Here is a 14,468-nt window from a genome sequence, read left to right as displayed (position 1 = left end):
TCTACCCTGTGTTATTTATGTCAACCGATGCTGAAAAGCCAATCTTGAAAAAATAATTGCGTTTTAATCTCTTGAAAAAGGAATACATCTAACCTTTATAAAATGTAATAGTTTGTGAGTTACGATGATTGAGACCAGTTGTAGGGGAAGACCACTTAATTTGACCTCAGATATCAGCTCAGAAATCGTTTGGATTATTGACCTTAAATTGGAATTAGAGGCTGGGTCATCTATGACGTCATATTGTTTCGATTCATCACAATAGTGACAAATGGTTTGGGCAGATTCTACAAAAATAGGAGAAAAATTCTTCCTCAATATGTTCACCCCCCAAAAAAAATATCTCTCTCCTAAGCGGGCGCTATTCTCTGGAATGCTAAGGCACTCATGCATTTCCTTGATAGCAAAACCATTTTTTTTACCATACATCTATCATAGGCCTACCATACATGCAGTCGTGTAAGGCTTTTTTTTCTTCTTAGCATTTTAATCATATTGCCTTTTCAATTGCTTATTCTTGTCCGTTTTCTCCACATCGCCGGGTCACCTGAAAGTTCTTGTATACATCATTTTCATTATCTTGGTAGTTTTCACAGTTCTTCTTCTTCTTCTTATATATATATATATATATATATAAATATATATATATATATATATATATACATATATATATATATATATATATATATATATATCTTACAAAGCTGGTCTAGTGTAGAGTAAATGCAATAGTTTATTCGTGATTTTATTCATATTTCCTTTGTGCATTGAAATGATCCCCAGCTTGTAAAATGAGCTCCTCTCATGTAGATGTTAGTATTTTATGTAAATTACGTAAGACTTTTTCTCGTGAATTTAATTGTATTCAAGTTAATATATGTAGATTTACGTTATTTTTAAGAATTAGCTTTAATATCATGTATGTTTGGTACGAAGTCTTACATAATATATTTGAGAGTGTTATGGGATTCGTGCGTGATATGAACAAGTGCTTCGGTAATGTTCTTTTATATTATATGAAGTATTGCGTTATGTTTGAAAGAGAAGGTTCAGTAACATGTGCTTCAAAAATTCTCTATCATGTGCATTAGAAATGTCGTGAAGGCTGGTGAGAGGATATCTTTTTTATTTATTTTGGGGACACAGGGTGGGTCAAGCTAGCAGCCTGAGAGAGTCGTCTGGTGTGGCGTGAGTGTAGCGTTCAAGAGAGGATACTCGGCAACTTTGACGCTTGGCCCAGCCCCCACGCTACCAGACCTCGATCTTGGAAACTTCTGGAATTCGCCAAATTTCATATAAAAGGCGACACCTAGGTTAGGTTACCTAGATCGAGATAGACATTGCAGCCTTAAGACAGATTTTCCCCTCTCTCCCTTTTGCATGCAGCTCTGAGTATTGTTGTTAAAAGTGTTCAGTACATCTTAGTATGTCCTCTCCTAAGGGACTCTGTGCCCCAAAGCAAATTGAGTGTCGAAAAGATACGCAAGACGAAACGGTGATTTTGAATTCATTGACTTAGGGTGAGTGTTGGCATTGCATAAAGTGTTTGTAATTGGCCCTGTAGGAAGCTTAAGATTTTGTGTCGTGATCTGGTTATCCATTTTCATTAAGTATCAAACTTGAACATTGTATTATTCAGATTTATTTCAAGATTTTGTATAATTTTTATTGCATTATTTTTTTTCTTAGGCTAAGGTTTATACAGATATAATAGTTCAAGTCAAGTTCATATTTAATTTTCAAATCGTAACATTTTTGTCGCAATCTAAGTTTTGTTCAGACTTGGTTTTTTTCGAGTGAATTATTTTGTTATCGTGTTAATTCTTTCAAAGTGTTTTAATTAATATAGAATATATTTATTTTTTTAAAGAGTGTATTATTCCAATCATCATTATTTAGATCCAGATTATGCTCGTATCCTGTTGTGAACCACAGCAAGTTTTAGATAAGTCTTAAATAATACTTAGAGTAATTATCCAGTTTAGTTTTGAGTGTACTTAAGAGACCTTTGGATATTGAGCGTTTTATATGTTGCTGTCTGGGAGTTATTTAACGGTCTCAGAAATCGTGTATTAATGTTTTAAAGTGTAACAGTTTTAAGGTAAAAGCAACCATGTGAGTTTGAGAATCAAGAGGTTAAGTAACTTGCCAGTCGTATTATATATATATGATATGTTTGGTTCCCATTCACGAGTCATACTATAATATATTTTTAGAACCTAGACCAGGGAGCCATCCTAATGTAATATATATATATATATATATATATATATATATATATATATATATATATATATATATATATATATGTATATATATATATGTATATATATATATGTGTGTGTGTGTGTGTGTGTGTGTGTGCGTTTGTGTGTATACTTTATATATACGTACCTTAATGGTTTGAGAGAAATGTTTACCGCAGACGAAGAAAGAGAAATAACACCTAACAGCGACGTGAAATCCCCCATATATCAAATAAGAAAATCCTTCAAGGTGTAAATAAATCCCCCGGAATCCTCTCCCAAGAAATCCCTACAAACCACTCCTAAAAGTAAGAGCCCATAATGTCGGAGTAATTTCCCGGAGACGGAGATCTGAAAGGAGGCGCCGCCCTTGGAAGGATCACATCTCGTTTCCTCAAGTGATGCCTCAATACTGTCGACCTCTCAGGCACCTTTGGGCCACTTGCCGTAGGTATCTCAGTCATGCCAGGTGGAGGAACTCGTTTTTAGTCCTCTTCGCTTCGGGTTATTTTATGTCTTTTATCTCTGAAGTTTTTTTTTAGGCGTCCTTAATTCATAGCAAATACAAAATACGATTTCTTTTATGTCTTGTCTCTGAAGCTTTTTATGCTTTCTTGATTCATAGCAAATATAAAATACAATTTCTTTCATGTTTTTGATCTCTGAAGTTGTTTTGACGCTTTCTTAATTCATAGCAAATACAAGATAGAATTTCGTTTACATTTCTTAACTTTGAAAATTTTAGTTGTTTTTTTTTTCTATAGTGAATTGTTTCCTCTTCGGGAATAATCAAATTGGTGTTTGCAAAGGAATTTAGTGCAATCAGATACAAGTTCTTTGTCCTTTGTCGAATTATAGAGATATACACTTTCTATATGAATATGCATAACTGTGATGTGTTATATTACATCCAGAAGGATTTTATACTCGTTTGAGGTCGTTTGGGAAAGTTCAAAAGATTTCCACCAGTACTCCACCTTTATAGAATAACCTGCGTTGAAGGGGATGAAGTGGTCCGGTGTGGACCACTAAGAGGTAGCTAATTGTTAGCTAGCATTAGGCACTGTGAAATCTTAATCATATTCCCTAATTATTAAGTATGCCCCTTTCCTCACTGTTCTATTTTCCCTAATGGAGCCCTTGGCCTTATAGCATCCCGCTTTTCCAACTATTGCCTGGCCCTCCATCGTCCTATCTTGGGTGGAGAGGGGGCTTAAGCGCTGATCATATATATATATATATATATATATATATATATATATATATATATATATATATATATATATATATATATATATATATATATATATATATATATATATATATATATATATGATCAGTCTCTAGGGCATTGTCCTGCTTGATAGGGCAATGTCACTATCCCTTCCCTCTGCCATTCATGAGCGGCCTTTAAACTTATAAACAGTGTACTATAAACGTTTTTTTGGGGGGAGTTAAATGAATCCCTTTATAATAACGGAAGACAGGAGATGGAGAAAGGTTTAGTTGTGGGATTTGAGGGAGACGATATAAGTTCTTTCTGTTTCTTTTTTCGGTGTCGCCATTATTTGCTGTAGTTACCGTTTTGATAAGAAAAAATGCCTCCTTGACTAAAGGCATTGTGTGTGTATATTCGATTTTCTTTTTAGATGTTTTCCATGTAAAAGTCGTATGCTTAAAAATTCTTAATTGCTTCTGGTTTATGCCATATATATATATATATATATATATATATATATATATATATATATATATATATACATATATATATATATACATATATATATATATATATATATATATATATATATATATATATATATACAGTATGTATATATATATTTGTAAATACACACACACACACACACATATATATATATATATATATATATATATATATATATATATATATATATATATATATGTGTGTGTGTGTGTGTGTATTTACAAATATATATATACATACTGTATATATATATATATATATATATATATATATATATATATATGTATATATATATATATATATATATATATATATATATATATATATATACATAGGTATATATACAGTATGTATATATGTATATTTGTGTATATCTTTTTATCTCTATCTATCTATCTATCTATCTATCTATATATATATATATATATATATATATATATATATATATATATATATATATATATGTGTGTGTGTGTGTGTGTGTGTGTGTGTGTGTGTGCATATATATACATATATATATACATATATATTTATATATACATATATATATATATATATATATATATATATATATATATATATATATATATATATATATATAATGCGTGCGTCCATGTTTATTGTAATGTATAATCGTTAAACATAACTAATTCTTTTAATAATTCAATTATTCTCATCAGTCAATCGAGATGTAAAAAGAAATTACTTTCTGTTTTTACAAAGGTTTTCCAAGAATTATTTGCATTACTCAAATTGTTCATTCGGTTCAAATAAACAATTTGTAATTAAGTTTTCACTTGAGTTAGTTTTTATATTTGTTTAGTGAATGAATAAATGATTGACATTTAGCGGCTATTATAACATCAATTGTCATTGATGTCGGTTTTAGTAAGCTTAGGGACCGCAAGAATAAAGATAATAATAAATGAATAACATAATTATAGAATATTTAAGATTATGTAAATTTAGAAAAAGAAGTATGACTCTCAGCTTCCAATATGAAGTTAAAAAAGCCACTGTCATCATACAAAAAATCTCCTCCAAGAATCTTGGTGAATATGTACAGTTGGCTTCATTAATTCCGGTACACTTCACAGGGAATTAAGGAGACGTCTGACAGTTGTACAGTTTATCTGGCAACGCTATTTTTGCCCAAAGAGAAACTGCTGGCAACGCTGCTTATAGAACAAAGAAGCTGAGCTTATAAACACTTGCCAAAAGCAGGTTTTTATCAATTTTACGAAATGCTGAATAGAGGAATATTGTTATTTTCCCAACAGCACTTTCTAAAATTAATAAAATAGCTTTTGATCTCGTGTTTACAAGTTTAGATAATTTTTTTTCATCCTGCAGCGTTGCTAAGTTTCTCTCTTGTTAAATTGTACAGCTGTCAACCATCTCCTCGTCTTCCCATGAATGTACCGGAATTAATGACGCCAACTGTACTTGTCATCATCACCACGAGCTTTCGAAAGGAATTGATCTCTGAGATTTTTTTTTGGATCAAAATGGAAAATTCCGACTAGAGCGTTTGCCTTCAGTGCTCCTCAAGTTGTTAATTGTAGACATCACTTGAGAATCTAAGTTGGATATCTGCATCACCTTTAGCCTTCTAATGCTGAATGGCCTCCCATGCCCCTGTGGTGGGCCATACGGTAGAAATATATGACTCCAATACAATCCAAATCTAAGACGAGAGAGAGAGAGAGAGAGAGAGAGAGAGAGAGAGAGAGAGAGAGAGAGAGAGAGAGAGAGAGAGAGAGAGAGAGTGGAAGCCATTTATTACTACTTAAAAAAGATTGGGAATATTTTAATTAAAAATATATGAAGTCATACATACATACATACATACACACATACACACACATATATATATATATATATATATATATATATATATATATATATATATATATATATATATATATATAGACACAGTATATATATGATATTTATTTCCTGTTACGCTGAGTGTCATTGACAAACGTATCACTACTCGGTCTCTTCCAGTTCCTCGGGTAAGGGGGAGAGGGATTAGACATACCCTGTTTAGAGGAGGGTGCCCCGAGAAGTACAGTCGAAAATCACAATCTCCCATAAATTTCCAAAACTGTCGTGTTGTAGTTAGGAAAGGGCGACGGGGTGTGAAGAATTGGATCTGTACTTTGGGCGTGTGTGTGCATAACTATCTAAATATTTAGCCGTCTTTTATGACGAGATGCGTACACTAGCTATCTTGGTTGTTGCCTTTTATTAAAGAAAGAATAATATCAAGCGGAATTTAACGCCAAGCAATTACCTTTGAAAAGAGCCTAGTTTAAATTAATTTTATTTAAGTAGAAAGAATATCAAGCAAAATTATCTTTTAAAAGAGCCGAGTTAAAGCTGATTCACACGACCCGTTTTCTTTCCGACAGGCTGGGCGTCGGTTAAGCAGCGTCTAGGTTTCTTACGTGTATTCAAATGCAACTGTTCACACGACCCGTTAGGCTGACGGCGGTCCTCGGACGTCGGCCGTCCAAGTCGGCTCGGCTTTCTTTCCAAGAAACCTCGTCCGGTTTGACGGACGTTAGCCATCCGTCTCAGCCAACGGGTGGGTGATGTTTTGTGTGAATGAGGACCTGTATCGTACCCGTTCGTTTCTTGGCCTACAACCGCGACTTTTCCTCACAGTATAAAGTCATATAAATTAGTTAGTTTGTTGTTGACATCATGTATGAGAGGTTAATTGAAATTTTTCAAGGGTATGGGATGTTTGACGTAGCAAACAAGTTGTATAGAGATGATTTACATAAAAATAAGATATGGAAAATGACTGGAGAGGCATTAAATAAAAGAGGTGAGTTTATCATAATTTTAATATTCTTGGCATGGTGCATGAAGTATTATGAAGTTGCATAACTTATTTTATCAAGACAGTTATCAACCAACATTTTATAGTGTCAAAATTATCGTAATTTACTCTGTCCTCACGTGACAGCGTCTAAGTAAACAATGAAAACCGCGCGCTGGTAAACGGATACGGAACGCCTCGTGTGAATGTACAACATTTCGATGGCGGTTAGCCACCAACAAGCCTGTCGGAAAGAAAACGGGTCGTGTGGATCGGCCTTTAATGATATGAGCCCCGTGTCCTTTTTTCAAATAATAATAATTGTAGGCAAGTTGCAATTAGGAATCTAAATACCTTTGTGCAATTTGCAATTGAGAACACTAACAACTAACTGCTGATTGAGTCATTCTCCTTTCGAGATAATCAATATGAAATAATGCAGTTTGATCCCCCGACGTTTATCAGTTTAATGAAACAATCAGATATTGTGATTAGTGGAGTATTCCCATTCCCATTCCCATTCCTATTTTTGATATCCCAATTATGCACCTGTCCTACTCGTCAAATCTACTTGTCATAACTACTCATCAAATCAACTCTTTAAATATGCTCGTCAAATCTACTTGTCATAACTACTCATCAAATCAACTCTTTAAATATGCTCGTCAAATCTACTTAATAAATGTACTCGTTAAATTTACTCTTCAAATCTACTACTTAAATTTACTCGTCAAATCTAATCGTTGAATCTAATCGTCAAATCGACTCGTTAAATCTACTCGTCAAATCTACTTTCCAAATCTCCTCGTCAAATCTACTCTCAAAATAGACTCGTCAAATCTATTTGTTAAATCTACTAGTTGAATCTACTCGTCAAATCTACTCGTCGTCGTCGCCAAGAAATTTTTCTATTTCGTACACTAATGTTACAGGGAACTTTTTAGGGCATCGAAACTAGAGTTAATTAAAAGTCACTCCAAATACCTGAGCCTATTAGTGGCTCTAATGATGCTAATTATAACCCTTTCAATTTTAGATATAAATTTATATTATCAAGGCCTTTTTTAGCTTATTTTCTTTTCTCTGTTTTATGCTTGTTCTGTGTTGTTTATTCATGGCAGCGTTCGTACGTTAGAAGAGTTGCATTAAAGTTTCTTCAGATTTTGTTAAGGTTCAATTTAGGTCTTCCAACCTTCAAGTGGGGATTAAATTTCCTCATCTTGACGGAGATTTGAGGTCGTCAAAATCTCTGGATATTTAAAAAAAAAAAAAAAAAAAAAAAAAAAAAAAAAAAAAAAAAAAAAAAAAAAAAAAAAAAAATTAATTTATGCTTTTTACGACTTCGTAGAAATTGTCGAAAATATCAATATATTACTAATATTGTTATGATAGAGGGAATGGACAAAATTTCAGAGATTTTTTTTTTATTCGATAGTATTTTTTTTATTTTTTCGGGGGAATCAAAGCAGAATTGTTTAAATTTTCCCTAATGCTTTCACATTTGATTAAACATAAATGCCGATTAAAAGTTGTTCATATAGTAAGCAACATTCCAATCACAGTTCTGTGATAATTATCAAAGTGTTATCCACTGCGGTGTTTTAGAGTATTCTGGTATTAAAATGCCCAATATAGGTGAAAGGAAATAGGATTTTTTTTTTTATTATACGAAATTAATAATTACTTGATCAAATACAATCACTTCAATAACCTAATTAAATATCATTATATTTATTAATATATATAAGTGCATAAATTATAAAAGTCTCATAAAAAGGATTTTTCGTCAAGCAAATCTGGCTTTCAACCCAATAGCTTGGCTCTTCATACCTCCACCTTTACACTTTGGTTTCAAATCACCAGAATTAAGTCTAATGAGAGTCAATTATCTTTCCCAAAGGGGAAGAAGAAGAAATTTCATCTTCCCCATTTGCATGTTTTTAATCCCCGTTGGAAACAGTGACCATCCTCAGCACGAAATGGTTTTCTCTCTGTGTCTTTGCTAAAGTCAGGATTTCAAGTGATTGATTGATTGATTGATTGATGGAGAGTCAGAGTTTATAGCAATAAAATCTAATGATGTGGGTTCTTTCATAATGGAAATTTTAACTTACCATTACAGGAGATTGAATGGCCTCACTGGCCCCAGCACCAGGATATATAATACGAATTTATAAATCTAACCCAAAATGAACTACTGTAGATTTTTTTCGTATAAAGTTGCTCACAAACAAACAAATTAATAAACTAATAAACAGACATGGGTGAATACATACCCTGAAATTGAATTCACCTACATTACAGACCCAGAGAACTTAAATGTTATAGATGGGGACCGGAAATTAACAGACGACTTGAAAAGTAGTCCAGCTGCTTTTCTCACATCCCGGAAGAAATCTTTACCGATTGGAAGGAAATTTGCTTGTCATTCACACGTGGTAAAAGCTGAGCAATTTAATTGATTAACTTAAGACCTCAATTCGCCCGAGATAACAACTTTCTAAAGGAAGAAGTTTAGGTACACAACTTTGATCGGTTATCGTACGAAACGGGAAAGTTGATGTACTTGCTTTTGTCAGCAGATAAGATAAACATTGATTTCTGTATTACGGTCATATTAGATTGTATTTTAGACTTTGTTTACGATTTAAAAGTTATATAGAAATAGGAAAATTGATTCCTTCCGGTAAAATAAAAATTATTTGGGATTTTCTGGTTGGAAAAATCGTGAGAAATCCCGAAATCATTAAGGCGGGTCAAATGAAAGCCTAAGGAACATCTTATATATCATCGTCAGATGACGGGAAAAGGGAAGAGCGAAAAAGAAGAGGAGGATAAACAGGGGAAGAGGAGGGAGAATGATAGCTTAAGGGGAAGGGGAAAGAGAAAGGAAGAGAAAGGAGAAGGAATGTTGGAGAAGAGAGAAGAATGATGAAATAGTGTACCAAAATGCTATTGCTTTTTTATCTCTTGATCTCTCCTGCACTAATCATAGAAATACCTGATTAAGCTTGCCATTGCATGTTTCACGGTGTTTGAATTATTGTGACATTATTGCTCTCAACTGTTTGTTTATTAACTCTTCAAATGTTGAATAAACTCACTTGTATTCAGCTCGCCTCTCTTTTTGTACCAACAGTCACTTCGCACAAGAGGTATTCAGAAGTTAAGAGAGGAGAATGATGTAGTAGAGGAAGTGAAGAGCTCAACTAGAGAGAAAATAAAATGAAAAAAATGAGATGAACGGATTGATAAAGAAAAGCAATGAGGGGCTATGAAGAAATTGAAAGAATGGGAGAAAGTATAATTAAAGATGAGAGGAAAGAAAAAATCATAAATAAAACCCAATAGAGGAAAACCGAAGAGAAAATGTAAGGTGAGGGTAAAGGGAAAATAAAGAAAAGGAAATAGCAAAATTTTGAAAATAGAGACAAGGTAAAAATGAAAGAAAAAAATATACACCAACGAAGGAAGAAGACAAATTATGTGAAATCATTAGAAGAGGAAAATTAAAGAAGAAATAAAAGGAAAATTAGCCAAAAAAGGAAAATAGATTATAAATCCTGTATTATCAACAGGTGAAAATATGACTCATTTGGACATTCCCATAAATCCTTCTGCAATGACGTCATTTATATAGACATTCCGAACGATTAAATAATAATAATGATTAGTTATAGTGATTACGATGACGACGTTAATTGAATGGTTTCTATCCTATTGGCGTCACAATAGTGAAGATCATGAGATAGTGACAAGTGTCAGTCATGCATGACATGAATGGTTTTGAATTTGATTGGGATTTTAATTGGCTGACTGAATCAGTTGTTATCAGGGGAGAGAAATGGTTCATCGCTGAAGCTGGCATTAGGTTTAATCATTATGTAGCCATATTATAGAGATACATATTGTGTTCATTATGTATACATGCCACAGGGATACATATTATGTTCATTATAGACCCATACCATTGAGATACATATTGTGTTCATTATTTATACATACCATAGGGATACATATTGTGTTCATTATGTAACCATATCATAGATACTTATTGTGTTTATTATGTATCTATACCATTGAGATACACATTGTGCTCATTATTTATCCATGCCATAGAGATACATATTGTGCTCATTATGTATCCATATTATATAGATGCATATTGTGTTGATTATGTATCCATATCCTAGAGATACATACTGAGCATTTGTCTCTATTTGGGTTCTAGTCTAAAGTCTCGGAGAAATTAGCTAAATGAAATTCGCGATATGCTATTTAGTATGATAGCCAAACCTATCTGAAGATTATAGGATATTAGGAAAATTTTCCTATATAGGATGTGTGTGATTCATTATTATTATTATTATTATTATTATTATTATTATTATTATTATTATTATTATTATTATTATTATTATTATTATTAAGGGATGGTGTCAGGGTATAGATAATGCTCATTGATTTAAAGGAAAAAGGAAATAGACGATGAGAAGGTTCTAAATAGGCAGATAGATACATAGATAGATAAATAGAAAGATAAATAGATAGTTAGATAGATGGGTAGGTGGAAATTATTAAAGGAATGTATGAGGAAATTCTTCAACTTTTGGGAAAATTTCGACCAATGATAAATGGCAGCTCTGGGCCGTCAGAAGCATAGTGTGTTATTGCTATGAATATATGAATATATTTGAGGAATATTTCATGTATGAAGTTTTGAAATGTTACGAAACATCTTGAAAAAGAAAAATAGGATCTTTTATTGCATTATACATTTCTATTACAGAATATTTATTTTCGCTAACGAGGTTGGAAGGAGGTTATGTTTTCGCCCCCTGTTTGTGTTCGTTTAAATGTGTGTGTGTGTGTGTTTGTTAGTGAACAGCTTCCTGGCCATAGTTTTATTCGTAGATTAATGAAACTTGCAAGGATTAACTGCTATATAGAAAGCTGGATATTATTAAACATTGGAATGTCAAGGTCAAAGGTAAAAGTCACGGTTAACCAAAAGGGCGAGAAATAAGCTGCCGTGACGGAGGTCTGCGCTCTACAAAATGACCTAGTCGATAGTGTTATTTTGTAAAAAAAAAAAAAAAAAAAAAAAAAAATCTGATAACGTTGTTAAAAAATGAAACGTCTCTTTCTGCTGAACGTTTTCTTCAGATAATTCATTTTAGCAATAACGTAAAAATCCTTTTCCACCAAACGTCAGAAACCCATCACAACGTTATGAATAACAAAACGTTCGTTCAGGTAAACGTTTTCTCTAGAGATATTTCACCAGAGTGATGCCACAAAATCATTTCCAACAAACACACGGTTTTTATCGTCTCTTCAAGTGATGTGTTTTTGCTTCATCCATGACTATTGTCAAGGGGTTACCTCTGACGTCATGATTCTCCGTCAACATACTATAGAAAGAAGGAAGCTTCCATTGGAGGTTGAACTCGAATTTAGAAAAATCAAAACGCATTGTTCTATTTTGGTTCAGATTGAAAATTGTGTATTTCTTTAATCCAATATCAAATATAAAGTAATTTTTACCTCATTTTTAATTATGTGTATACACTTTTAGGAATTTGCATTAAAAAACGGTAAATGTCTGGCAACATTTATTCCAGTATTTTTATCGTTTTAAAAGGAAATATATTAACGTAAAGGAGTGATATTACGGTCAGCAATCCCTAAAATATAAGAACAAACTAGGGTAAAAGACGGTCGCCTGTATTTTACTGAAATATGGTTGAGAACAGTATATTTTTACTAAGAATTTCCGATTAAAATTACGGTATTTTTTACATATGTTAAAATGGAAGGTAAAATCAAAAGGTCTGTTCTATTTAGGTTCGGGTAGAAAATTGTATGGAAACATAAACAAATTGCGTATTTCTTTAAGCCACTATAAATATAAGTTCAATTTTTCTTCCTTTTTAATTAGTAAAATGTTAAAATGGAAGGTAAAATCAAAATGTCTTTTTTTTATTATTATGGTTTGAATTGAATATGTGTGAAGGGCCATAATTTTGTTTTCATAAATTGTTATAAATTAGAGCTAAATTTTTAGTAAAATGTTAAAATTAATGGTAAAATCTAAAGATCAGTTTTATTTAGTTTGAATGGAATAATTAATGTGAGATATCATATTTTTTTTTCTTCATAAACTGTTATAAATTAGAGCAATTTTTTTTCCGTTTTAATTAACTTCACCTCTCACAGGCTTAAAACCTGTGGTGGCCGATATGGTAACGTCCCTGACTGGTGAACGCCAGACTGGGGTTCGAGTCCCCTAAAACTCGTTAGTTTCTTTAGCCGCTGCAACCTCACCATCTTTGTGAGCTAAGGATGGGGTGTTTAGGGGAGCCTTTAAGTCTACCTGCTTGGTCATCAGCAACCATTGTCTGGCCCACCTTGGTCCTAGCTTGCGACAAGAAGGGGCTTGGGCGCTGATCATATGTAATATGGTCACTCTCTAGAGTATTGTCCTGCTTGGTAGGGCAATGTCACTGTCCCTTGCCTCTGTCTATCATGAGTGACCTTTGAAACCTTTAAAGAGGTTATAAAGATTAGTACGATATTAATTATAAAAAATTCATCCGAAGAACTTTTATAATGATAATTTATTCTTGTTTTCACCTTTGGATTATAAACTGGTTGAGAGATATTTTGGTGATATTAAATATAAATAAACAAAATGATGAACTGCAGAAGGAATAACGACTCTTAAAAACACGTAATGTATAAAGTATTTTAGATCTATTTTATTGGCACTTTTCTGGTATTTATTTATTAATTTATTCAAACGTTCTTGTGAGAAATAAATACGAAACAACTTCTATTCAATATGAAGTATTAGAATATGTTTGTGTAACATAATCACCTTTAGTGATTGAATGACCCAATACTTTCTTTGTCGGTATATAGAAACCTTGATATATTCCTTAAACAATTAGATATTCACAGAACACCTATTTTCAGTTATGTTTACTAAATATAAATATGTTAAAAAAGTTTTATTGCCCAAATGGAACTATTCAGTTTTCTAATTAGATGAAATGGAAAGAGACCGAGAACAAACAAATAAATAAACTGACAAACAGACAGGGGTGAATACATACCTTGAAATTGAAATAACCTGATTTATAAAGCCAGAGAACTTAAATGTTATAGAAGTGAACCAGAAATTAACAGACGACTTGAAAAGTAGTCCAGCTGCTTTTCTCATCACACAAGAAATCTTTAGCGATTGGGAGGGAATTTGCCTGCCATTTACACGTGGTAAAAGCAGAGCAATTTAATTGATTAATTTAAGACCTCAATTCCCCCTTGATCACAAAACTTCCTGAAAGAAGAAGTTTAGGAACAACTTTGATCGTCTATCGTACGAAACGGGAAAGTTGATGTACTTGGTTTTGTCAACAGATTAGATAAACATTGATTTCTGGAGAACGGTAATATAAGATTATACTTTAGACTTTGATTACGATTTAAAAGTTATATAAAAATGAAAAGATGGATTCCTTCCGGTAAAATGAAAATTATTTGAGATTTTCTGGTTGGAAAAATCGCGAGAAATCCAGAAATCATTAAGGCGGATCAAATGAAAGCCTCAGGACATCTTATATTATGGGCATATGATGGGAAAAGGGAAGAGAGAAGAAGA

General features: G+C 32.5%; 1 protein-coding gene across 1 annotated transcript in view; it reads left to right on the top strand.

Annotated features, from left to right (window-relative positions):
* LOC137622605 (opioid-binding protein/cell adhesion molecule homolog) overlaps positions 1 to 14,468 on the top strand; it is a 433,354-nt gene that overhangs the window by 292,995 nt on the left and 125,891 nt on the right. The window lies entirely within an intron of this gene.

The sequence above is a fragment of the Palaemon carinicauda genome, chromosome 29 (assembly GCF_036898095.1).
Source record: "Palaemon carinicauda isolate YSFRI2023 chromosome 29, ASM3689809v2, whole genome shotgun sequence".
Taxonomy (NCBI): Eukaryota; Metazoa; Arthropoda; class Malacostraca; order Decapoda; family Palaemonidae; genus Palaemon; species Palaemon carinicauda.
This window is presented reverse-complemented; position numbering and strand designations above follow the sequence as displayed.